The sequence below is a fragment of the Meriones unguiculatus genome, chromosome 2 (assembly GCF_030254825.1).
Source record: "Meriones unguiculatus strain TT.TT164.6M chromosome 2, Bangor_MerUng_6.1, whole genome shotgun sequence".
NCBI lineage: Eukaryota > Metazoa > Chordata > Mammalia > Rodentia > Muridae > Meriones > Meriones unguiculatus.
This window is the reverse complement of record NC_083350.1, coordinates 173,858,295-173,883,768: the sequence shown is the minus strand read 5'-3', so window position 1 is coordinate 173,883,768 and position 25,474 is coordinate 173,858,295. Positions and strand designations below refer to the sequence as shown.

The following is a 25,474-nucleotide window of genomic DNA, read 5'->3' as shown; positions in this document are numbered from 1 at the left end:
GTCATTCTTGTCAAGGATGAGGGTAGAGTAGATGCTGGTGAGCTCTGGAGATGGAGGCCATGTTGTGGATTGCCAGCACGGTGCTAGTTACCAGATGAAATGAGGGACTCACCCCAACGTGGCCTTAGCTTCCTTGGAAGGACAGCAGACCTTGGTGGCAGCTAAGAAAAGGAGCACTTGGGTTCCTGCAGAGGGCAGTAGCCCACTTCCCAGCATCCACACTGGGCAGCTCACAGCCATCTGTAACTCTAGCTCAGTGGATCCACTGCCCTCTTCTGACTGCCCTGAGTATACACAGTCTTAGACACAGACATACACAAACACACAGGTAAAAATCATTAAAGAAACAGGGCCTATGCCATTGCTACAGTGTCTCAGTTATTTTTGGTTCTTTGTTTGATCTGTTTGTTTTTGTTTTCCAGCAATATGAAGCAAGGGTCGGATGAGACAATTATCTCATTAAAGATTCTGCACTTACATTTTATTCTGTATATGAGTGGCCGTCTTTACCTCAGTGCCAGAAACTCATACTACATTTAAGAAAATAGCTAAGTCTAGCTGAAGCGTGAGAGAACGTTGAGTTTGGATCCAAACTCTGGGGAGTCTCAGACTCAGCGTGGGGAAGCACCAGACTTTCCGGCACAGACTTCACCCTCCGCCCCAGCTTCTAGTCACAACTGTATCCTTTCTTTCTGATGAATCTGCACACATTACACAGTCTGATGCCCCTGGGGGGTTATAAAGAGAAGTAAGTGGGACATGAAACAGCCTTGTCATGTCAGTAAACGGCCAGGGAAAGCAGATAGGCTCATATTTTCTGGCCAGATAAGCTTTATTGGCAGCGTCCGAAATTATCTCAATTCCACAGGGCAGAGACACAGCTTGAAGGATTCTTTCTGAGTCTTGGTTTCAAGGTATCTCGGTCTATTAAGGTGGGGAAGAGAGCGGCTTAGTCCACGTCAACAGGAGATGCAGCTGGCCACACCACTAAGACAGATAGGGCGTGGTCAAGGATACTGTACTCCCGAGAGCCCATCACCACTATCCTACTTCCTCTGCTAGGCAGGACCTCCCTGAACAGCTCTACCAACTGGAGACCTAGTGTTCAAACGTCTGAGCCTACAGGGCATAAATAGCGCTACCTGCCGTGAGTGTAGGAGAGTGCTTGCTAGGAACTGCTGTATACTTACTTCCCAACAGTGTACTTCCCAAGCCTATAATCCCTCCTGCCCATGGTTGAACCAATTTATTCCCCCCCCCCACCCCCAACTTTGGTTTTGGAGACAGGGTTTCACTGTGTAGACCTGGGTGTCCTAAACTCACTCTGTAAACCAGGCTGGCCTTGAACTCTGCCTCTGCCTCCACTGTGCTGGAATTAAAGGCATGTAGCACCACTGCTCAGCTTTTTTCTTTCTTTTATTAATGCTCAATAATGATCGGAGAAGACAAACCATTAGGCAGTTCTAATACTGAAGACCTAATTTCAACCATGAATCCAACATAATGTATCCATTTTCTTCTATCTTTCTTTCTTTCTTTCTTTCTCTCTCTCTCTCTCTCTCTCTTTCTTTCTTTCTTTCTTTCTTTCTTCATTTTTTGTTTTGTTTTTGAGACAGGGTCTCTCTATGTAGCCCTGGCTGTCCTGAAACTCACTCTGTAAACCAGGCTGGCCTCGAACTCACAGAGCTCTGTACTCCTGTTTCCCAGGTGCTGGGATTAAAGGTGTGCATCCCATGTGCTCAGCATCAAGAACTTACCTGTTGAGCCCACTCTGGCTTCCCCATCATTTTTCTGTATACCAACACTTTTCTCCATACGTCTCAGCAAAACACACCATAGAGTTTATTATGAAAATATTTCTGTCAACCCCACAATAAAGCATAAACAGCTTTGTTTGTTTTGTTTCAACAGGTGATCTTGAACTCAGGATTCTCTTTCCTCCACCTCTCAGGGCCACACACACCTGGCTGAAAGTGCAAACATTTAGAACGAAGATCTAAAGAAAGTTTGTATCATAGGATTGTCTCTCTATCCCATTATTGACACTGGAACATTTTTAGTTCCAAGGGTTGACAGAAATCACTATTTATTAAGAAAATACCTTTATACCAGAAATTAGACAAATATGTATGAATTGCCATGTGCCAGCACCTAGAATAGTGGTCACTAAGAAAGTCTCATGGAGAATCTGTAACAGCCTCATGTTGCTGAACAGAAAAGGTGTTGGGCTAAATGTGTTTATTATCAGCCCTATAATTATCATGGCGGTATTACTTAACCCGCTACCATGATCACATAAAGGCAGAGACACCTGTTATATTTTTTAATTGCCTTATTTCCCCTAGGACTGGGCAAATAAGTCCACCTACTACGCTGTCTCCTATCTCCTAGCCCCCATCCCATTTCATCTGCTTTAATTGCTCCTAATTGGACTACCTTCCATCTAGAATTCCATAAATATTTGCTTATTCTTCATCTTGATAACTCCTTTCCACGCCATTCTTGGAGTCCTTCCTCTGGCCCACAAAGTTCCTTTTCCAGATAACCCTCATGGCTTCCTCCTTCCTCCTCTCTTCCTGTCTGTCTCCTCCCCAAGACCCTGTCTGTCTACCCCCAGCCCTCCATCCTTAGCTCCGCCCACCTCACCTTTGCCTTGCCCAGGTGCCAGCTTTCTGTTGGTCAAACAGGAGTAATTTCTTAGGCAAGGTTTACACAAGGGCAGCCTTACAGGAGAATATGCTCATCCAGGGACCAGATTTTGGTGACCAGTATTTTGCATTAAAATACATAGCACCAGACCAACCCCCAACAGTCTCATTTCAAGGGAACCATTCCTGGAGGCTGCATTGGTGCAAATCATGCAGAGGAGAAGCGCGGGGAGATCAACACCTTTGTGTTTATTTGGATCCCGGTGGAGGCTTCGTGGCGCCCAGCGCTCTCCTTACCAGAAGAACATTCCTCTTGTGAACAGTGCTTCCTTCGGGATTTTAACAGAAAAGACCCAGAAGGGGGTCTTGACACCTGCTTTATTTCTGCTGCATTCTCATCTCTGGATGGAGGGCGTCCTCTGCTTCCTGGGCTACAGGAATGGGTATGCCGGCCTCACCACCATTCGGCTCAGCTTGGATTGTTAATACATTGCACTTCCTCATACACTTACTGATGATTGCTGTCTTGCTCACCTACAAATGCTCTCCAGAATCCCACCCTCCCAGGTTCCTAGTAACCCAAGTTCCTGAGGCAGCCTACTCAAACACCAGGCACGATTTTCACAAAGGAAAGACACACACACACACACACACACACACACACACACACACACACGTATCCGCCCGGCTGTAAGCCAGAACATCAAAGGAACACAAATTTTAAAGATTTATTTCACATTTTGTTTTGTTTCATTTTACAAGACATTTTCATTTTCAATTTTTTCTGTGTAGCCCAGGCTGTTCTGGAACTCACTCTGTAGGCAAGTCTAGCCTCCAACTCAGAGGTCAGCCTGCCTCTGCCACCCAAGCGCTGGGATTAAAAGCCTATTCCACCACCTCCCAGCTTATTTTACTTTCAATGTTGCGTGTGTGTACATGTCTGTGTGGGGGGGGAGGGGTGCACATGAATGCAGGAAGGCAGAGAGGTCAGATCCCGAGAGCTGGAGTTACAGATGGTTTGGCGAGGAACCAAACCTGGGTCCTCTGGAAGAATAGTGCATGCTTTTATCTGCTGAGTCACTTCTCCAGGCCCAAATAAACAAAAGTTAAATTAAAATGTCATTAGTATACTATTTACATTAAATTTGATAATACCCACTGAGCCCCGAAATGTAAGGGACTCATCAAAGAGTCCTGTGTCCAAGGGACTATAAAAAAACTACGGATGGCATGTCAGTCTAGGAAGGCCAGAGATTAGGATGACAGACCAGGACCTTGCATTACAGCCAGCCACACCCATCAGTATAGGAAGTAGTGTTCCTCTCAGCCAATGATAACAGAGAAAGACTCCCAGCCAGAGTAGTGAAAATAACTAAATTACGTAGACATTTTCTCACCAACACATGCAGAGAATCTGAATGAAGAAAATAACACATCTTTATAGCTATTCTTAAAAATAACTGAATACAGGAAGAGGTAAAGCATGGCAAAAAAAAAATACCAGTTCACTGCTAATTTATGAGTTAAAGTCAGTCCTAATAAGAACATAATTGGTTGCAAATATTTATAGAGCATTTACTCATACCAGTTACCAAGCTCTGGAGATGTGGGATCATCGCCTGTCACAGGCAAGCAGGAGGCAGGAGAGGAAATACACAAACCATATCCTAGCGGATCATGGAAAGTGCTGAGGGGGAAGATGGTTGACGAAAAAGAGCAGGCAGGAGACGGGACTCTCCGGTGACTAGGCTGATGAGAGAGCCTCACAGAGGAGGTATCACAAAAAGTGGCTTATGACAGACAACAGAAGTGAGAGCAAAGGCTCTAAATGCTGCAATGATCCCAGCCAGCTAAGATAAGAGCAGGGCTGTGGTCAAAAAGGGGAATTCTGGGGAAGATGCGAAGGCATTATTAGGAAGGTCAGTTGGACAAGAACTGTAGGCCACAGGGAGGAGCTCGGAGTTGATTCTAGATGCTTCTGGGAAGCCACTGGACGTTGTGAGCAGGGAAACCACATCTTCTGAGTCCTATGCTGGCTGCCATGCAGCAAGAAGGGAGTAAGGGAGTAGGCAAGGTGGAGGCGGGGAGGCTAGGGACTCTCAAGGTTGTCCTAGTTGGAGGTGGTGGCAACTGCAGACGAGGCAGGAGAAAGTGAAATGTCATCAGAGTCAAGCCATACATTGGGAGGAGCCCATGGGGACTTGCTGGATGGGGGTGAAAGACAGAGGCTTGAGACAGAGCTTGTGTTTGTTTTGATTTTTATCTAAACAGCAGGGAGATGATGTTGCCAGTTACTGAGAGAATGAAGGAGGTTTTAAGAAGAATTCAAGTTTTTGAGACAGGGTCTCATGTGTCCCAGGCTGGCTGGAACTTCCTATGGAGCTGAAAATGACCTCAAACATTTGATTTTCCTGCCTCCATCTATTCAGTGCTGGGACTGAAGGCATGTACCGCCTCACCCGGTTTGTGCTGTGTTTGAGAGCACACCCAGGACTTTGTGCATTCAGTAGACACTCTGCCAACTGCATCCCTAGCCCATCGCATAGAATTCTTAACAAGACAGGAAACTTTTCAGTCATTAGTGTTGACAAACTTCTTCTGAACATTTGAGAACCAGACATACCATGGGGTAAGGTGGAGTAAAACAGCAGAGAGAGAGTTCTAAACCTATGAAAGCACAATGACAAGAGCAGACTGAGCTGGAGAGATGGCTCAGGGGGTTAAGAGCACTGGCTCTTCTTCCAAAGGATCCAAGCTCAATTACAGGCACTCAAAGATTTGATACTCTCTTCAGGTCTCCACAGACCCCTGCACCAGCATGTACTTATCCATGTACATGTATGTGTAATTAATCACAAAGTCTTCTTAAAAAGAAAGAAGAAAAAGGCATCATATTACCTACGTGGTAAGGAAGTCATTAGTGCTATTACCCAAACAGACCTGGTTTGTTCCCTCTAGATGCCGCAGAAATCTGCTTCCTACCTACCTCCAAGGGCTTAAATTAGCCAGTGAGCTGTGTGAACGGAAGGGGAGAGGAAGGGGAGGACACTTAATTGCCAGAAGTTAGCTCTTCCCGATATGTCACAGCAGCTAGTAATGTTTGTTGTAGTGGTCATTGGGTCCGGCTGAGTCCTGGGGGCTAGAAGAACCTTCAGAGTGCCCAGTCATCTCACAAGAAACAGGCTGCATGAACACAAAAATAAAGGTTTGTTTGTTTGTTTGTTTGTTTGTTTTTATGACAAGCTACAAAGTATCTAACTTTGCTACTATTGCATGATCTCACATTTGCCTGACGGGAGGTGTCAAGGAAAACAATTTTCCCAGTCACATCATACTGTGAAATGGCTAAAAGACAGTCAGGTTGGTGCCCAGTACTTATGTAGGAGAGCTTGCTAGAAGGTATTATTAAGAAGAAAAAGAAATTGTAAAGTGTAAACAAAGCTACCACGTGTGTTAACTAATACCTCCCAGAAAAATAAAGTCTATGTTTCTGCAAATATAGGTACACAAAAGCCTAGTGAAATTGATAATAATGGTTACCTCGGGAGAGGTTTGTTTACAAGAGTTTTTTGCTTTGTTTTGTCTTATTTTGTCTGTGTTTAGGGATTTTGTAACAAAAAGTTAAAAAAAAAATGGTTGCTAGTCATGGTGGTAAACACCTTTAATCCTAGCACTCAGAAGGCAGAGGCAGACAGATCTCTGAGGGTTCAAAGCCAGCTTGGTCTATACAATGAATTCTAGGACAGCAAGGGCTGCACAAGGAAACAGTCTCAAAGACAAAATCTTAAAAGAGACTGGAACTATGTCAAGAATTCCTATCTGCATACCCTCCTCTTCCAAAAAGGTCATATATAAAAGAAAATTGTAGATGTGTAGACACATTTTAAGAATGGAAAATTTCACTAAAAAACATAAATGATCCTAAATTATAAGTGTGTGTGTTGTGTAGCTATTCTTCTGTTGCTGTGATAAAATACCACGACAAAGAGCAACTAACAGAAGGAAGAGTTTATTTTGGCTGACAGTTCCAGAGGGTTAAAGCTCATAACAAAGGGATTGCATAGCAGGCAGCAGGAGCAGGAAACTGCCTGACCACATCTTTCATCCAGGAGGAAGTGAAATGTCATCAGAGTCAAGCCATACAATAAGCAGGAAGCTTATTTCTCAACAGGAAGCTGAGAAAATAAGCAGGAAGCAGGGCAAGGCTATAAACCCTCAAAGCCCACCCTCAGTGAAGACTTCTGCAGCATGGTTGCATCTCCTAAAGGGCCCATAGACCTGGAGACTGTAGAAATAACTTTCATTCGCCAGATTGTGGTTGTCTCAGGGGCTTACTGCCTCTGCCTGCTAACCTGAAAGTTTCTAGCCTCCATACAATCTAATCTAGGCCTAAGATGTTTTCACCTTCTGAGATTTACTGCTGAATAATCAACCTTTCAGACCTTTCTGAACTTTGGCTGACTGGTTCAACTCAGCTGTTTTGGCTCAAGCTCCTCTCCTAGCTGACTGATTCAAACTGGTTTCTCTCAGCTTCTCCTTGAATTGCTCTGCTCGACCTCAAACTAACTCTAGCAATCTGTTCTAATCTTCTGGTTCCTTCTCATTCTTTGGTTTGTCTGTTTTCACCTGTGCCTAGCTTGTTCTCTCTACAACCTGTCTCTGTAAAACTGTCCCAGTAAAACTGCCTCCCCACTCTCTCTCACACTGCTCTCTTAAGTCACCACTCTTCCCTCTCTGTTCTCGTGTGAGTTGGGCAAATCCTATCTCTGACTCATTCTGTCAAATCTTTCTCTGATTTGTCACTTTTTCTGCCCCTCAATTAGACATCACTTTCAAACACCAGTGTTTCCTTATACAAACTAACTTTGCCTTCACTGTAGGGATTAGGGATGTGTACTAACGGCATATCTGCATTCCAGCCAGATTGCACAGGCATGGGAGATCTTTGGATGCCTTGTTGCTAGATTAAAATTCCTCTACAGGAAACCAACTATCCAACTACATAAGCCTATGGGGACATTTCTTATCTAAACAACAGAGTGTGTGTAAAAATATATATCAGTCGGGAAAAAAAAAGAAACAGAGCATTACTAATGCCACCACCAACCTCTACTTGCCCTTCCATGCCTGCATCCCTCCCATTCTCCCAGATACCTCACCACTAGCCTGAAGCCGCTGTTTAACATTCCTTCCCTAAAGTTTTAGTTTTTCTTTTTCTCCCTTCTCCTTGGTTTTTGTTTGTTTTGTTTGTTTTTTTGATAGTCCCTCTATTACGTAGCTATGGCTGTCATGAAACTCAGTATGTAGCCCAGGCTGGCTTCAAACTCACAGAGATCCACCTGTCTCTGTCTCCCAAGTGCTGACACTAAACATGCCCAGATAGTTAAAACAAGTCCTTAAATAATATATTACTTATTTTCATTGTTTTTTAAAAATTTATATAAATATTATGCTAGTTAGTTTTTGTCAACTTCACACAAACTAGAGTCACCTGGGGAGAGGGAACCTCAACTGAGGAATTTCCTCTGTCAGGCTGGCCTGTGGGGATGTCTGGGGGGGGGTGGTTCTTAGTTACTAATTGGGGTAGGAAGGCCCAACACACTGTGGGTAATGCCATCCATGGGCAAGCATTCCAAGGCTGTATAAAAAAGGTAGTGGCTCAAGCCAGTAAGAAGTATCCTCCAAGGTCTCTGCTTCAGTTCTTGCCTCCAAGAGCCTGCCTGGAACGCCTTCCCTGGCTTTCCTTAATGATGGACTACAAAGTGAAATAACCCCCCCCAACTTGCTATTGATCAGTGTTTTATCACAACAGCAGAAAATCAAAGTAGGACAAACACACACACCTGCAATTCCTTTTTCAATTCAAACTTGCAAGTCAAGTATACCTACAACCTCAGCAATTGGAAGGCTGAGGTAAGTATTTACTGTAGTTGCTGAGAGAACTTAAGGTTACCTGAGCTACATAGCAGGACCTTGCCTCATAACAGCAAAACAGGGCTGCATTTTGAGTAAACCTAATATTGCACACAGACTTTGTTTCTTCATCTTTACTTTAGACTATTACTTCAGAATATATTCATATTGTTAATGAATATTCAAGAACCTTTTCAGGTTCTTTCTATTATGAATAATGATGTTATGAATACTCTTGTTTATATCTTAATAAACATTGTCAAGTTTATCTGCCATGTAAATATACCCAAGAGTGTAGACTGGGAGACAGGGTTAAATGTATTCAGTTTTCTTTGCTGTTTGATTAATGTTACTTGCCTGACTTACTTTCAACTTTCAATGTCCTTTTCATTAGATGTGTCTTTTGTCAAAAGTGAGAATTTGAACCATTTTTTGAAATGCACTTTGATAGTCTTTGTGTACATTTGAGGACATTTTTGTTTTGTTTTAAAAGTAACTGTGGTTTGTGGCATATGTCTATCATTTTATATTTCTGCTTGACTTCTTTATCTACTTATTTCAGAGTATTAACCTTACTTTTTCCTAAACATTACAATTTTCTTCTTTTTTCTAAAACTTCAGCCAGTTTGGAGATTAAATAATTTAATTCTAGTTTTCTGTTTGTTTGTTTTTGTTTTTGTTTTGTTTTGTTTTTGAGACAGGGTTTCTCTGTGTAGCCCTGGCTGTCCTGGAACTCATTCTGTAGAGCAGGCTGGCCTTTGCCTGCCTTTGCCTCCCAAGTGCTAGGATTAAAGGCAAGTGTCACCACTATTGCCCAGCTAATTTTAGTTTGTAAGTATTTACTGTAGTTGTTGAGTGGTGATGGTGTACCCCTTTGATCCCAGTACTTAGGAGGCAGAGGCTGGTGGATCTATGTGAGCTTGAGGCCAGCCTGGTCTACAAAGTGAGTCTAAGACAGCCAGATCAAGTTCTAACACAGTCAGGGCTACACAGAGAAACCCTATCTCAAAAAACAAACAAATAAACAAGCCAGAGAAAGAAAGAAAGAAAAATATTTTTTTCACTGTAGTAGACAGAACTCCAAGTAGCCCCTAAAATTATCATCTTGGCTGGCAAGACAGTTCAGTGGGTAAAGATTCTTGCTGCCAAGCCTGATGATTTGAGCTTGATCCCTGGGAATCCACACGGTTGAAGGAGAGTACTTATTCCAGTAGGTTATCTCTGACCCCCACATGCCCATGAAAATTAGAAAAGCAAATAAGTAAAATGATGTTTCTCTCGTCAGATTGCTGACTGACTCATTTCTTGGCAGAGGCCATGCACAGGAAGGAGCCACTGGACTGGAGACCCAGATGGCCCCGCCCTGTCTCTGGCTCCTGTGAGGCTGAGTCACCTAACATCTTTATCAGGTCCACGCCCATGAAGTGTGGCTGTGGCATTTTTAAGTTTAGCTGTCCGGGAAGGGCATTTTCTCAAGGGCTTATAGAATGTGACGGAGGTTCTACGTCCTGAATGTTAAGCGGTTCAACATTTAGCTTCCTCTGCAGATTTTATAGTTCAGGTTCATACAGTTCATCTTACTTAACATTGCTTTGGGTCCCGTTGAGTCCTTAAGAGCAGGCAGATACTTGTTTGAACCCAGTCACAGAAACACACAGGATTTCATTACACTCGACTCGATGTTTTTGGCTGACTTGGTTACAGGTCTCCCAAAACACATGGCTGTCTTGGGAATGCCTTTTCCTTTTTCAGATGTCTTCATGAATGTCCTGAGAATCTCCAAAAGAATACAAACACAGCAACAATACAAATGCAAAGGCTCAAAATCTCTAAATTAGCAGCTCATAAAATTATATACATCACTCTGGCTGGGAAAATGGCTCGGTTGTTAAGAGCACTGGCTGCTCTTCCAAAGGACGCAGGTTCAATTCCCAGCACTTACATGGCAACTCATAGCCATCTGTAACTCCAGACCCAGGGAACCCAGCACCCTCTCCTGGCCTCCTCAGGCACCAGGCCCCCGGCTGTGACTATGTTTGTGAAGGGTTGTCTTGATTGATAATTGACGTGGGAGGGAAGAGTCCACGGTGCAAGGCACTATTCCTTAAGCAGAAGTTCTGGGCCAGCTAAGTACAAGCCAAAGAAAAGCCAGGGAATGAGCCAGGAAGCAGCACTCCTCCATGGCTCCTCCCTGCAGGAGCGACTTCTGCCTGTAAGTGTAAGCCGAGCAGGCCCTTCTCATCCCTACACTGCTTTTGGCCAGGGTGTTTTTGTCACAGAATGAAACTAAAATAATCCAAATGCCACACAGTTCTACAACAGCAACACAACAAACCAGCTTTCCTGGCAGTCTCCTTGCCTGTGTGTGTGTGGCAGAGGGGTAACTAGGGTTGTTCAGCTCCCTGGTGATGTCTGCAACATTCTGTGAGTGTGTCACACTGAGGACACTGTGAGGGGCAACGAGCCTACTCCAGTGACAGGCCAGAAGCAGGGCCCTGCATGCAAGAGGGTTTATTTCCACGCGGTAGGAAGCCCCCATGCCTAGGCGAGGGTGAGCTCGCCATTTAACTTTTGTTTCCCAGCAGTGATCCAGGTTTGTGCCAGGAAGCAGGCAACCAGGCAGAGAACTTTTGGAAGAATGAGAGTTTTTGGAGGAGCAGTGAACCACATCGCACAAAGAAGTGGAGAAGCTTGTCTACGCTGTGTGGACTGCTTGTAACCTCACGACGACATGAAGTCCCAGCAGTCCCACGGCTCAGATGGGCTCCCTACCGTTTCCACTTCCCAGAGTGCTCAAGGAGCAACAATTCTAGGCCGCCCGGATGGAAACGGCAGTGGACACACACACAGTACCTCGCGTGGCACACTGGATCTGAGTGAACACCGCCCTTCCCTTTTTATCCAGACTGTGGCCTCAGGTCACAGGCTCAAATGCGCGGTGGGCCCCCACGTCTCTGTTAAACATTGCTGGAAACTTCCTCCGCAGAAGCACCCGGAGGTGGATGTTTCCAGCCTGATTCCGCATTACTCTTGGCAAGCAAGATTAATCATTACACAACTCACAGGCCCCAAACAGTAGCCCCTCGTCTGCAGCACGGGAGGCGAGACCTCTCCAGAAACCGCCCCTGCAGGCACCTTGATCTGGGATTCCTTGATCTGGCTTCAGAGCATGAGAAAGTTCACTTCTGTCATTTAAGCCACCCAATCTGTGGCGTGCTGTTCTGACAAACCCAGCAGACTATTACCAAAAGGGAAATTCATATATTCTCCTGAAATAAGATATTCATGGTATTAATTTTTGCTCTTTAAAATGTATTTTATTAAATTCATTTGTGTGTGTGTGTGACTGTGTATGTGAGTGTATGTATGAGTATATGTGTGTGTGTGTGTTTGAGTGTGTGCAAATGTCTGTGTCTCTGTGTGAGTGAATGTGTGTGTGTGAGTATATGTGTGTGAATGAATGTGTGTGTGTTTGAGCATACTTGTGTTACAACACATGTGTGGAAGTCAGAAAAAAACTTGTAGGAGTCAGTTTTCTCCTTCCAGCCATTTATGGGTTCTGGGGACCAAACTCAGCCAGGCTTGGCAGTGCATTTACCCCTTGAGGCACCTTGCTGGCCCCTAATTATAGCTCTTGATCCTCAATAACCTAATCTTTGAGTCTTTTGTCGGGGCAGGAATTATACAGAGCGGTTTTGAAACTTGTAAAGGTTGACTTGGTTTTCCTGTTGCTTGTTTGTTCTGCAAAGTTGTGGAAACAGCCACCCTCCGAACCAAGACTTGAGGGAGGTCACAGCATGAGAGTGCGCTGCAGAAGAGAAGAGAAAACAAACAAAGCCGGCCGCTTTTTCTCCGCTGAGGAGGCAGTGGAGTCGGACAGCAGCCCCCCTTCTCTTCCAAGTTCACAGCTAACTCAGAGGGCGGCAGTCAGCCTCCGGCTCCCTCTCCCTGTTTTTGCTACAAATATTCCAGAAGAGATCAGGAACAGACAGTCTGAGGACCTCCAGTGCCATCTGCCCTGGTCTGGCCAGAGCCAGAAGACGGACACCGTGGTCTTGCCTCCTCGAGGCTCTGGGCAATGATATAGGGAAACTGGCTGGCCTCTGCTTCAGGAGGACCCATTATTCAACCTCCAAGAAATTGTACTGCCAGCCACTTTAACAATGCTGTTACTAAAAAACAAGATGACAGCTGAGTGAGAAGGCTCAGCTGGCCAAGTGCTTGCCATACAAACCTGGTGACCTCACTTTGATCCCCAGACCCACATGGAGATGGAAGGAGAGAACCAACTTCACAAAGTTGCCCTTGATCTCCACAGCGCACAGTGGCACGTGCAATAATAATAATAATATTTAAATAGAGGATGGAACGATGGCTCTGTGATTAAGAGCGCCCGTTGCTCTTCCGGAGGACCTGCGTTCAGCTCTGAGCCCTCACCTGGTGGTTCACATACTTTTGCTACTACAGTGTCAGGGGATCTCACACCCTCTTCTGGTTTCCCTAGACAATAGGCAGACACACCTACGGGCAATGCATAAAATAATAAAAATAAATTTAAATTAAAAAGAAATAAAATCAAAATGATGGGAATAAGAACGAAAAATATTCAAAACTCAGAGGGTGGAAAGGAGGAATGATAAGCAATATGGTGAATGTGGTTAAATCTTACCAAATTTACTAAGCAAAATCACGGCAGTAATGTTTGTTTTGTGGGTAAGAATATCAAACTAGCTATAACTAAATCAGTGGTTCTCACCCTTCCTAAAGCTGTGACCCTTTAATACAGTTCTTCATGGTGTGGTGACCCCCAACCACAAAATTATTTTCATTGCTACTTCATAACCGTAATTTTGCTACTGTTATGAATCACAATATAAATGTGTTTTCCCGTGGTCTTAGGTGACCCTTGTGAAAGGGTCATCAAAGGGGTCATGAGAACCACTGGTCTAGACAGTAAGGCATTGAGAGCTAAAGTGTTCTAAGATCCTTGAAATTTTCTACAAGTGAAAGCAATGATTTTCAAACATTAAAGATAGTAAATGCTGCTATAGCTGCAAAGCAAGGCACAAATAAGGTACATTGTGTACCTCAGTTTCCCTGAAGTGGGCGGAAGTCCACAAGCAGCTCGAATGAATCCTCTGCCCAGAGTCTCCAGGACAGTAGTTGGGTTTTGGCCAGGCTATGATTCTCTCTGATCACGTTTGTGTTCTTGGCAGAATTTAGTTTCTTGTGGTCACAGGCAGGAGCTTCAGCTCATGCGGAAGAAGCTATGAGGTTGCCCCTCTTCACAGACAGCTTACAAGGGCTCCACCTTTTCTTAGGCCAGCAGGAAAATCTCCTCTGAATCTCCCTCTTCAGAATGTCCCCAGTTCCTCTTGGAAGTCACCTGATTAAAACAGGTCCATTCAGATAATCGGCTTTTGATTAGCTCAAAGCTACCAAATGTCAGAACGTGGGACTTTAGATCTTCAAAACTGCCCATGCCTTTGTCATATAATTTAGTTATGATATGGTATCTATCATAGTCCCAGGCCCCCCCCCCCACATCCATGAGGGGATAGGAAGACAATTATAATCCATGGAGAAATAATTTTATTACATTACAAATTTGTGCATGTGTGTGTGTGTGTGTGTGCATGCCGGTGAACACACATGAGTGCAAGGTGCCAGCTGTCCCTGGGGCTGGAGTTACAGGTGATTGTGAGCCACTTGACATGGGTGCTGAGAATCCAACTGGGGTTGTCTTCGAGACCAGTACATGTTCCTGACCTCTCCTGCCCTGATTAAACAAACATTTTAAAATCCATCCACTGTGGCCTCACCACTGCAACTTAGTAAGTAGGAGGCTGATACAGGAGGACAGCTCAGAGTTCTAGGCTAGCCAGAGCTACATATCGATAGATGATGGATGAATAGATGATAGATAGATAGATAGATAGATAGATAGATAGATAGATAGATATAAATAGAGGGATAGCTGCATGGTAGACAGATGGATGAATAGATAGATAAATAGATAGACATGTAGGTAGATGATAGAGAGATGTATGGATGGATGGGTGAATAGATAGAGAAAGAGAGAGGGATGGCTACATGGTAGATAGATGGATAGATAATACATTTAAAGAACAGTTCAGAACAAATCTGCCTCAAAGGAGGCTGCCATTTTTGATGCATAAAATAACTACCTGTCTCCTGAAGTTTCTAAATTATATTTCAGAGAAATTTATAAATGTCCCATCTGTGAAATTACCATAGATTAATCAAGATATTTATTCTAATGTTACCTAATAAAGCACACTCATGCTTCTATTACTGGAGTTTTATGTTTCTGACTATAAACGGTTGTAGGTGAGTGGCGTGACACAGCCTCTTGAGCAATTTCCGCTACCGTTCCATTTCCTTCGTAGCTGTTCGTAGCTTATCAAATTACCAAATAAGACCTGACAGAAGATTCTACAGAAAATTGGCATTTCACACCAGATGCCAGAGAGTCTGTTCTACAACTCCAAATTCAGAGCATTAAGAAATAAAATATGGAATTATAAAGTCCAATTTATTAGCCACATAGCAAAGATTTACTGCCTCCTTTTGGCCGTGTTCTCATTCATCCAAACCAAAGGAAAATTTGACTTAGTCATCAGGAAGGCTAAAACACAGAAGTTGCTTTTGCCAGGAGTGAAGAGGAAAATAAATCATACTGACTTGATACCAGGAACCTGTGTTCCCATGGGTCTGCCTTGAAGTCAGGTGCAGAGCATCAGTTTATGGGGAGAGAAGCAACCGCTCCCCCAGGCTCCTTACCCGGGGTCAAGTTCATTAAAAAGATCAAGCCGAAGTGGAAGCAAGGCAGCCTGCTGAACTTGCTACAACGTTGCATGTCCCAGTTTAAAACATTTAACTTATTGTCAGTGTGATGTGATGCCTGTGTAAGTGTAGGCATGCGTAGCCGTGGTGCTCATGTGAAGTGATTCATCCTTGTGGCTACAGGGTCGGTACAGGGGAAAATGGAATCAGCGCATATGTTAAACATTATATCAATCGGGGTTGATAGAAGCAAGCAGGGTTTCCTGGCCTCATAACCCAAGATTGCTTCAAGTCTCCCTCGACTGGGTCTGCACTAAGTCACCACCACCCACTAACCTAACACCTCCGTCCTGTTCTGTTCTGCAAATGTCGGCCTCTGTGTCGCTGGCCACTCGGAGAATTAGCTGGATAGTAATTATAAAAGGCTTTTCTAATTAGAAAGCCTAATATTAGTTTGTGTGCTACATAATGGCTTAAAATAAGGTTTTAGTAAAAAAAAAAAAAAAAAAAAAAAAAAAAAAACAAGCAAAAACTACTTTGGACTCCATATGAGGATAAGACTCAGAAGAAAGCTTTTGTTCAATGGAGCAGTTGGGCACTGAGAAGGGAAAGTCTCTTTGCATCCTACTCTAGAAAGAACATGGGAAAGAGCAAAGTACGCAGACAATAGTTATGCCCTAACTAATGATAATGATCATCTCCCCTTGAACTGGTCATATGCGTATATATGCTAATAAGATGTTTTCCACTAATAGCTTAGACCCTAAAAATAGAGCTCTCCATAGAAGCCAAAATAATTGAATTAAAATGTTTTAATTATTTGAAAGATCAACTCATTTCCCTACAGGATTTTTACAATTTAGCCACACCCATATGTAATAACAGGATTTGCTGAATTACCTCAAATGAGATTCAGTTGTCGTGGTAAGAGGAAAACCAGTATGAGAACCACAGAGAGCTCTACAGAGGAGGTTACGGTGGACAGAATTAGACTCTGGGTTCAGATGGACACTGCTTGGGAAACTGGGCCTTCTCCTTGATGACCCTGTGGCTTTTAGCAAATTATTTAACCCTTGAGTTTTAGTTTCTTTGTCCATAAACAAGATAATCTATCTCTCTAAATATCCTCATGGCCCCTTAATGTAATGTTCTTTTAATGACTTTGAGTAAAACTTAAATCTAATGCATTACTGCTGTTTTGTTTTGTTTTGTTTTGTTTTGTTTTTCAAGACAGGGTTTCTTGTGTAGCCTTGGCTGCACTGGACTCCCTTTGTAGACCAGGCTGGTCTGAACTTGAGGAAATTCACCTGCCTCTGATCCATGAGTGCTGGGATTACAGACATGCACCACTGAGCCTAGCTATATTACTGCTTTAAGAAAAAATATTCTGATGAGCTTTTGAACATTTTTCTTGTAGATTCATGCTTTACATTTTTGTATTGACAGAGGACCTATGGGAGTTCTCCATGTAGGAGGATACTCAAAACAGACATTTCCAATGAGTAAATTATTCACATCTTTTTTTTTTAGTTGACAAAATTAGATTTTACTCTCTGTTTGACATCATAATTAAAAATCATATTTAAGTTTATGAATGGAAACTAAAGATTATGTTTTTGTACTTATATAGTGATGATGTAAATTTTCATGTTCCCTTTTCTATTTACATTCAGTGTTGGTTTATATTTCTAGAAGACACGTATTCTGAGAGAAACTAGAAAATAAGGTAACCATAAAATGTTGCGTTAGTTATAAAATAAATGAAAGTAAAAATTATGTTTCTAATCAGAGAGGTTATACCTACCAACTTCCATCATAATAGTTACTTAGTAACTATTCCAATTGTCACAACACTGCACAGCTACTGAAATTCAAATGCAGCAGCATGAGAAAATTATATTCTAATGACTCACTAGCAAATATGCATTTTATATGTTATAAAAAAGTTTGCACAGATGAGACAAAAAGAAAATATACAAATGACAAATATGCATTATATTAAATTCTCTAAGAATGAACAAAAATATTATACTAAAAAACAGAAAGAAAACAAGAAAGAAAAAATAATGATAGTAGCTGTGTTGGGATGCATGCTGGTTAATTTTCACAGGATCCAGGAGACAGGCCTTTGGGCATGCCTGTAGAGTATTATCTCCATTAAGTTAACAGAGATGGGAAGACCCGCCCACTGTGGGTGACATCATTTCCTGGAATCCTGGATCAAACAAAAAGGACAAAGTGAGCTAAGCGCGAGCATTCACTGCTCTCTTCTTTCTGACTGCAGATGTAATATGACCAGCTCTTTCAAGATCCTGCCACCTTGACTTCTCTGCCATGATTTTCAGTGAGCCAAAATAAACACTTTCTCCCTTAAGTTGCTTTTGTCAGGGTGTTTTATCGTTGCAGTGGAAAAAAAAATAAAAAAAAAAAAAACGGAAACATGGTAGGAGACAATATAAGTGTTTTTTCCCACTAGTTGTATTTTCTCTCTTCCTTCCTTCCTTTCTTCCTTTCTCTTTTTCGTTTTTTTTTTTTTTTTTGGGGGGGGGTTGTTTTTTTGTTTTTGAGATAGGGTTTTTCTGTGTGTTCTTGGCTGTCCTGGACTTACTTTGTAGACCAGGCTGGCCTCGAAATCATAGAGATCCCCCTGCCTTTGCCTCCCTGAGTGCTGGGATTAGAGGCATGAGCCACTGTGTCTGGCTGTCATATTCTTTCTTGACAGAGAAGTTTGTGAGTAAGGTAAAATGAGTTCTAGAAAAGAACATTGTGCTGGTTTAATTATCAACCTGACACAGTGGGGAATCACCTCAGAAAAGAGTCTTTCCAGATCAGGTTGGGTTATGGGTGTTCCTATGGAAGAAGGCAACATTGTTGATTGATGTAGCAAGTCCCATCCCATGTTGGCTTCACCATTCCCCAGGCAGGGATCATGAACAGTACAAAAAAAGAGAAAGTTAGCTAAGAGCAAGCAAGCAAGCAAAGACGCATATTTTCCCTCTTTGCTCTTGATTATGGGTGTGATGTGACTGGAGTCCTTGCCTTGACCTGCACAAAATGATGAACTGTTACTTGTAACTGTAAATCAAATAATCCTTCCTCCCATGCTACTTTTTTTTTCAGGATGTTTTTTCCCAGCAACAGAAATGAACCTGGGTCAAAAGTATCCTGAGTATTTAGTATTCATGCAGTCCTTGATCTTTTGAAAACTACTTTACATTTTGACAGTTTATGACACCATGTAGCTTGACCTCCTAAAGTAGATTAAAAAACTTAACAGATTACGCTGGGGGCCATAGCACCTGCCAGTAACCCCAGCACTTGGGGAGGTAGAGGCAGGTGGATCTCTGTGAGTTCGAAGCCAGCCTGGCATACAAAGCAAGTCTAGGACAGCCAAGGCTACCAAAGAAACCCTGTCTCAAAAAAACAACAACAACAAAATAAAATGAAAACAAAAAACAAAAACAAACAGTTCACAACTTTTCAAGACCTGATGGGTTAGCACCTGTAAGTTTGGAACTCCTGGTCCCAAACTGCCTGCAGAACAAAGCAGGTAACCCACAGTTGTCTTGCCAGAAGTATTTCCAGTGCCATGGGGTCAGCAACAAAAGCGGCAGCTTCTGCACTGTAACAAAGGCAGCTTGCTTCTGGGTTGCTGGTGGCTTCAGCTAGAACCTTGCCCAACCAACCTTTCCAATGATCACCTGAGTTTTCTCACCTCCATTGAGTCCTCACCCATTTACCAGCTGGTGTTGAGTGTTAGTCTACCAATGCTGAAAAGACTACCAGCAGTGGAACCTGAGTGAGGAAAGGTGGATCAGGTGAACCCAGAAGTTTCTGGAGTCACTGATATTCAGACCATAAAGCATCTTATCTTCAAAAGGACAGTGTGATAGAATAAAGGAATTCTGGTTGAATAAATGACGGGAAGGTCACTTTATAGACAAAGCATTTCAGATCTCTTTTCTGCTGAAGCCACCATGCTGGCCTCACATTCCAGAGAATAAAGCTATAACTTGTCAGAGTACAGCTCAACTTGGGTCCTAGAGAGAGGCAAAGATCCTCACTGGTCCAAATAAACATGTCAGGCAAACAAAAAGCAAGCCTCTAGTAATGTTTACAGGAGCAATGAGATTGAGGTTAGTTTGCTATGTCTTTGTCCAACACAGTCTGACCAACATAGAGTAGAATCTAAAAGTTGGAGTGTTGAGACTGGAGAAATGTATCAGAAGATAAACGCTCACTCTGCTCTTCCAGAGGACCTGAGTTAAGAGTCCAGCAGCCACATTGCATGGCTCACAGCCAACTGGAACTCCAGCTCTGTCAGCTCAGACTCCCTCTTCTGACCTTTGAGAGCACTGCATTCTGTATTCATGTACACACACACACACAATTAAGAACAAAATACACCTTTAAACAACAGAAAGTTCAGGCAGGTGGTACAGCCAACAACCCCAGCCCTTGGGAGGTAGGAGTAGGAGGGTCAGCAGTTAAGGTCCTCCTATCTACAAAGCAAGTTGGAGGCCACATGAAACTGTCTCAAAACAAATAAGTTATGCGTTTCAGCTCTCCCACTTGAAAAAACAGTTCAGGATGCTGAGTATTAGTTTCAATAAGATTACTCCTCAACCAAGGAATGCAATTAGAAAGTAAAACATTTTTATTATTAGTTGTGGAGTTGTTTGTCTTCAAAACAAACAAGCAAACAAAAAAGGTGTGAAAAAATTGACCGCAGAATTTGTTGAAACTGGGACTGGAGAGAGGCTTGGTGGATGAAGGTCCGGGCTGCCAAGCCTGGTGACCCAAGTTCATCTCCAGAATTCAGGCAGAAGTTTTCCTTTGGCTTCATTGTGAATGCCATAGCATTCAACCCCATCCCCTGCCACCTACAAACACATAAATAACAAAGAAATAAAAATAATTACAAAAAAGAATTTATCAAAATTGCATCTGGAGCTATGAATACAACCCTCGTTTGAACAGTCATCAGTGTCTGCTTGCTTCACAGCCCTTTTCCTTCTAAAATGCCTGCTTTGGTCTGTCAGTATCAGTTTTTCTGCTCTTTATTTCTTAATGTGTGAAATTCTTTCACCTGCAATAGCTACTGACAAGGTTATTCTCCATTTGTCCGTTATAATTCACACCATGCTGTCTGCAGAGACTGGCCCAGACTACTAGGCCAACAATGGTAGACGGAGCCATTACCAGAGTCCCACGCTTTGGACAACCTCGAGGCTCAGATGCTCCAGTAAGTGGTCAGAACGCAGCCGAAGAGCACGCAGGTTTCCAAGAGTTCATCCTCCGGCTCAGGGTCAGCGGGGCGGAGTTCAGAGCTTTCACACTCCAACAGCAACGGTCTTGTTCTGGGATTGCTGGCATCCACCAAGACACAGAGACAGAACAACTGTGCCTTAACCGAGTTAGTGCTCTCACTGCTGTTTAAAAACACCTGGCGGAAGCGACCTGGGAAAAGAAGGGTTTACTTTGGCTCACAGTTTAAGAAAAGGCAGAGTCCACCGTGAGGGGGAAGGCACAGGGGGTGCAGCTTTAGGGAGCTGGTCAAGCTGCACCTGCCGTCGGGAAGAAGAGCCAGGCTGTGAAATCTGAAAGTCTGTCCTCAGTGGCCCACTTCCGCTGTCGGCTCTGCTCGCTCCTGGGGCTCCACCTCCTAACAGCCGCCAGAGCTCTCAAACAGCACCGCCAGCTGGGCACCACCTTTTCAAACACAGGAGACCAGCAGGGAAATTTGCATGTGAACCAAAGCAGCTGCGAGGAGTTCGTAAAACAGTCGGGTTTGTTTGCTCTACAGCACAGAACATTCAACAAGAGAAAATAGGAGTAAAGTGGGAGAGAGTCCTTTTGCATATAAAGATCTTCCAAGTACTGTAATCAAAGCCTGGCAGTGGCGACCCACACACCTTTAATTCCAGCACTCGGGAGGCAGAGGCAGGCGGATCTCTGAGTTCCAGGACAGCCAGGGTTTACAGAGAAACCCTGTCTCCAAAAACCAAAAGAAAGAAAAGGAAAAGGACTGAATTTGAATGTTGAGAGAATGCCTGTCTTTTCGCCAGACTTGTTAAGAAAGATTAACTTTTCTAAAGGAGATGAGGCTGCTCAAGTGCTTTTGTATGGTCCTTCCTGATGTTGCGGTTTCTACATGTCTGATTAATATCACCTCAGAATGCTCTTGGCTTCTCCTGTTTTTCAGCATGTCATATCTGTTATTGGTGAGACTGTGATAAGGTCTAGGCCCTTTCATGGACAGTGGACATGTGTGTGAATGTGTAGAAACTCTCTCTCTCTCTCTCTCCTCTCTCTCTCTCTCTCTCCAAGCAACGTTTTAAAAAGATTTACTCATGTCTATTTTCTGTGTATAAATATTTGCCTGTGTGTGTGTGCACCACCTCTGTGCCTAGTGCCCGAGGAAGCCGGACGAGGGTTTAGGATCCCCTGGAACTGGACAAGCAGATGGAGATGAGCCACCGTGTGGATGCCGAGAGCTGACCCAGCTCAGCAGTTCATGAGCAGAGACCACGCTGACAGGACTGGGACGGCCCCAGACGCTCCATCGCTCCATCGGCAGTAGCCACTGTTCTCTAGCTCCCTCCTCTCCTCACATCTTTTGCTTCTGCCCTACTCTACCTGAGTTATCAGTTACTTCACCTTGAGTCTGTTGTGTCCATCTTCCATGTCCAGAACATTAGTAATCCTCTGGCCCCTTCCTATGGCTTAGTACATGCTAACAAAAAATTGACAATTCTCTTTTCCCAGTCTGCTCCTGTTGATGAGAAAGAGGAGAGGGGAAGTTTGTATCATGAAGGTAGGAACTGGTCAGAAGTGAAAGTGTTCAGGTGTCTTTGGAGCCTTTCTTGAGGAGCTAGGGCCCCAGAAACTCAGTGGCCGCCAAAGCTGCCCCAAGCCGGTGGCTTGTCTCACAAATTCCAAAAGTAAAGCTCGTGTATTACAGAGGGTGAGTTTTAGAGAGTTCATTATAGATTCATAGATTGGAGCATAAGAGGAAGAGCCATAATATCAGCTTGAGTTAGGCATGGAGATCAGCCACGTGGAGGACACAGCTACAGGGCAGGCAAGTGTCACAGAGTACAGAGGGGAGCTTTACAGAAAGAGCAAACAGAGCCAGAGGTACCAGGAAAGAAAGAAAGAAAGAAAGAAAGAAAGAAAGAAAGAAAGAAAGAAAGAAAGAAAGAAAGAAAGAAAGGAAGGAAGGAAGGAAGGAAGGAAGGAAGGAAGAAAGGAAGGAAGAAAGAAAGGAAGAATGACACCTTTTTTGAGGCAGTTCTCCGAATGTCAGGCTGACCTAACTAACAGAACCTCATGGCAGCTTGTGTGGACTGTGTGTGCTAGGGCAGGAATTCTGGGAAGGAAAAGTACAGCATCTCATTAAAGGGATTATTATTCCTCCTATCTTTTTAGTATTGTTTAAGGTGAACCTGCCTCCCTGACGGTGGTCTCTTGAACTGTTGATTGACTGGCCCAGCTGGATTAACTCTTAAGGGCTGGACCATGCAATGTCTCTACCCAGAGGCAGATTCCACCGTTTTGACCATAGGAATGCTAATGTAACAGAAGGACATGGGCTAGACAGTTTTCTTTCTTTTTCTTTTTCTTTTTTTTTTCGTGTGTGTGTATGTGTGTGTGTGTCCTTCTCTGCTTTGGCTAGCACACGAAAATCTTCAGACATCTTGCCTCAGAGACTTCACCTCCACTGACAGGTCTCAAAGGGTTGCTACATGCAAATCAGATTCCTCCTGCTACTCTGACCTGTACACCAATTCACACCGATTTCCTCCTCAACCTTGGGCCTCCTTCATTAAGCATTCTCAGAACTAGCCATTGTTCTGTGGGTTGAGAAAAGACAGCCTCACACACACACACAGTTGTCACAGGTCAGCACGATAATGGTTATGGCCTGTGAGCCAAATTCAGCCCTTTGCCTGTTTCACAAGTATAGTTTTCCCGGAACACAACCGTGACCACTCTTCTCTTGAGTACATCTTTGTTCAAGGCAAAGGTGCATTGTTGCATTACTGACAGTGTGGGTTGTAAAGCTTAAAATACTGTTCATCTGGCTCCTCACAGGGAAAGTTGGCCAACCCGATTTATCTTCTCCTGCGTGAAAGCAAAGTCATCTCCAAGCAAAGGATGATCCTAGTGGCCACTCTATTGTCTCACAAACAGGAGGCCTGAGCTCTAGATAAACCCATCTTTTCATTTCTCTTTCTTGGACCCTGCAGACCTGTATTAAGGATAGAGCTGTCTTCTTGAAGATGGCAGGATCTACAAAAATTATCACTTTCATGGAACTGATCTTTGCTTTCCATGGGCAAGTCATACACTGGAAACCCTGAAAGATCTCTTGATTCCACATCTACATATCCAGCTGGTCACGGACTTTTAATAATCTACCTCCTGATGGCTGACATTAACCCTTTACTATTCACAGCGCAGCACTTGTACCCATTCTCAGTGTGCTCTGCCTCGCTCTCCCTGGCCACCCCACCCCCACTAAGCCATTCAGCAGAGGCACAGCCCCCTCCAGGGCACTCACTCTCACCTAGGGTGTGCCTCTACCCTCAGAATCAGGGCTCCTGTAGCATTGTCTGGTAGCAGCACCATTTTCCTACTCAGTCAAGCCAAAGCCTCGGAATCATCTTTCACCTTGCCAGTTTTCCTTCCTATCTCACACTCTACTCAATCAACAAGCCGTGTGAGCTCCACCGACAAGAACTAAAGGAGGAGCCAGGTGTAGCAGCACATGCCTGGAATCCCGGCCCTTAGCAGGCACATGCAGGAGGACCAAGAGTTCAAGGCTACTCTTATCTAAATGAGTTCCAGGCTAGCCTGACCAACATGGACCCGAACAATGCTAACAAATAACAATAACAGTAGTGTAAGAAAGCCCAATCACTGATGCTTACCTCCCCACTCCAAGCTGAAATTGAGAACAAACCGAAAGATAAACGGAAATAAAACATTACCTTTACAACACACGACCTAAAAACAGCTGTCATCCACACCTTGTTCTTCTACCTGCAGATACGAAGGTAGCATAGTTCTGGATACCCACAGCTATTCAGGCTACCATTCAGTCCCAGGCAGAGCATGGGCCACTGTGGACATCCCTGTATAGGCAGAGCTAGACCGAGAGCTGCTCCTTTGATAATTTCCAGCATAGGAATAGGGCCAAGCACACATCCTCGGCAGGCAGAGATGTGGGTAGACTTGGACAGAAAGCAGGAGCAGCATGGTGGCGTTTCCCAGCACTGCCTGCTCTGCCATCAGCCTGACACCTTCTGAAAAGGGGAGTGTGAGCGAAAAGGTGACAGGGTTCCCAGAAAGGCACAGCGAAGATTTGATCTTTTCCTCCATTGGATGTAACCATTAACTAGTGGTGTGAATGCTCTCTCTGGGGGACATGATTGAACGTCAAACAATTCTAGTCCCACCATCAGAGGCCTTCTCCCCGGAAGCCAGGCCTGACTCTTCCAGGGTGCTGCTGGCTGGCATTTATTAGAGAGAAGACACTAAAGTGGGTCAGAATATTATATTAATTAAATTAATTCTAAAACCTGTATCCCGAACTGGAAATCCTTTCTCCTGTTGTGTTTCCTTGCCTGCTGTCCACTCACACCATCCAGTGGATCTCATCAAACACTGGCGTTGAGATGAAAATAAAAACATAAAAATATGCTAATCGTAAAATGCTGGCAACATGCAAAGTTCCAGATTTGAATGCTAACTGCCTTCTTAAACGGATTTTCCCGGGAGGAAATTAAAGTTAAAAATTAAATCTGCATGCAGATTAATCCAAACATTTCAGAGGTCAACAATCAAAGTCCAAAAATCTCACTGTCATGTGCTTGGGAGTTGAAAATTCAGAGAAATTGAAATTAACCCAAACGTTATCCTCCTCAGTTTCTTGTTCTGTCCTGGCTGGGCCTGGAGGGGTTTGGTTGCGGGTGGAGCTAGGCACTAGCTGGGCTGCCTCAGCCTCCCCTGTCTTCAGTGGCACAGATGGAAGTCTTGAAGCCTCTTCATTTTCTTCTGTTTGAGGATTTTACAGTACATGAAAGATTGTCACAGCCTTG

General features: G+C 43.8%; 2 long non-coding RNA genes across 2 annotated transcripts; both read right to left on the bottom strand.

Moving 5' to 3' along the window:
- Positions 1–3,362: 3,362 nt before the first annotated feature.
- LOC132652482 (uncharacterized) lies at positions 3,363–18,909 on the bottom strand. Its single transcript, XR_009590122.1, has 2 exons — positions 18,175–18,909; positions 3,363–13,947 (listed from the first exon to the last, which is right to left on the bottom strand). It is a non-coding gene; the product is annotated as an uncharacterized LOC132652482 (long non-coding RNA).
- A 1,093-nt stretch (positions 18,910–20,002) lies between these two features.
- Positions 20,003–24,910, bottom strand: LOC110565499 (uncharacterized). Its single transcript, XR_002477403.2, has 3 exons — positions 24,365–24,910; positions 20,571–20,828; positions 20,003–20,251 (listed from the first exon to the last, which is right to left on the bottom strand). It is a non-coding gene; the product is annotated as an uncharacterized LOC110565499 (long non-coding RNA).
- Positions 24,911–25,474: the final 564 nt, after the last annotated feature.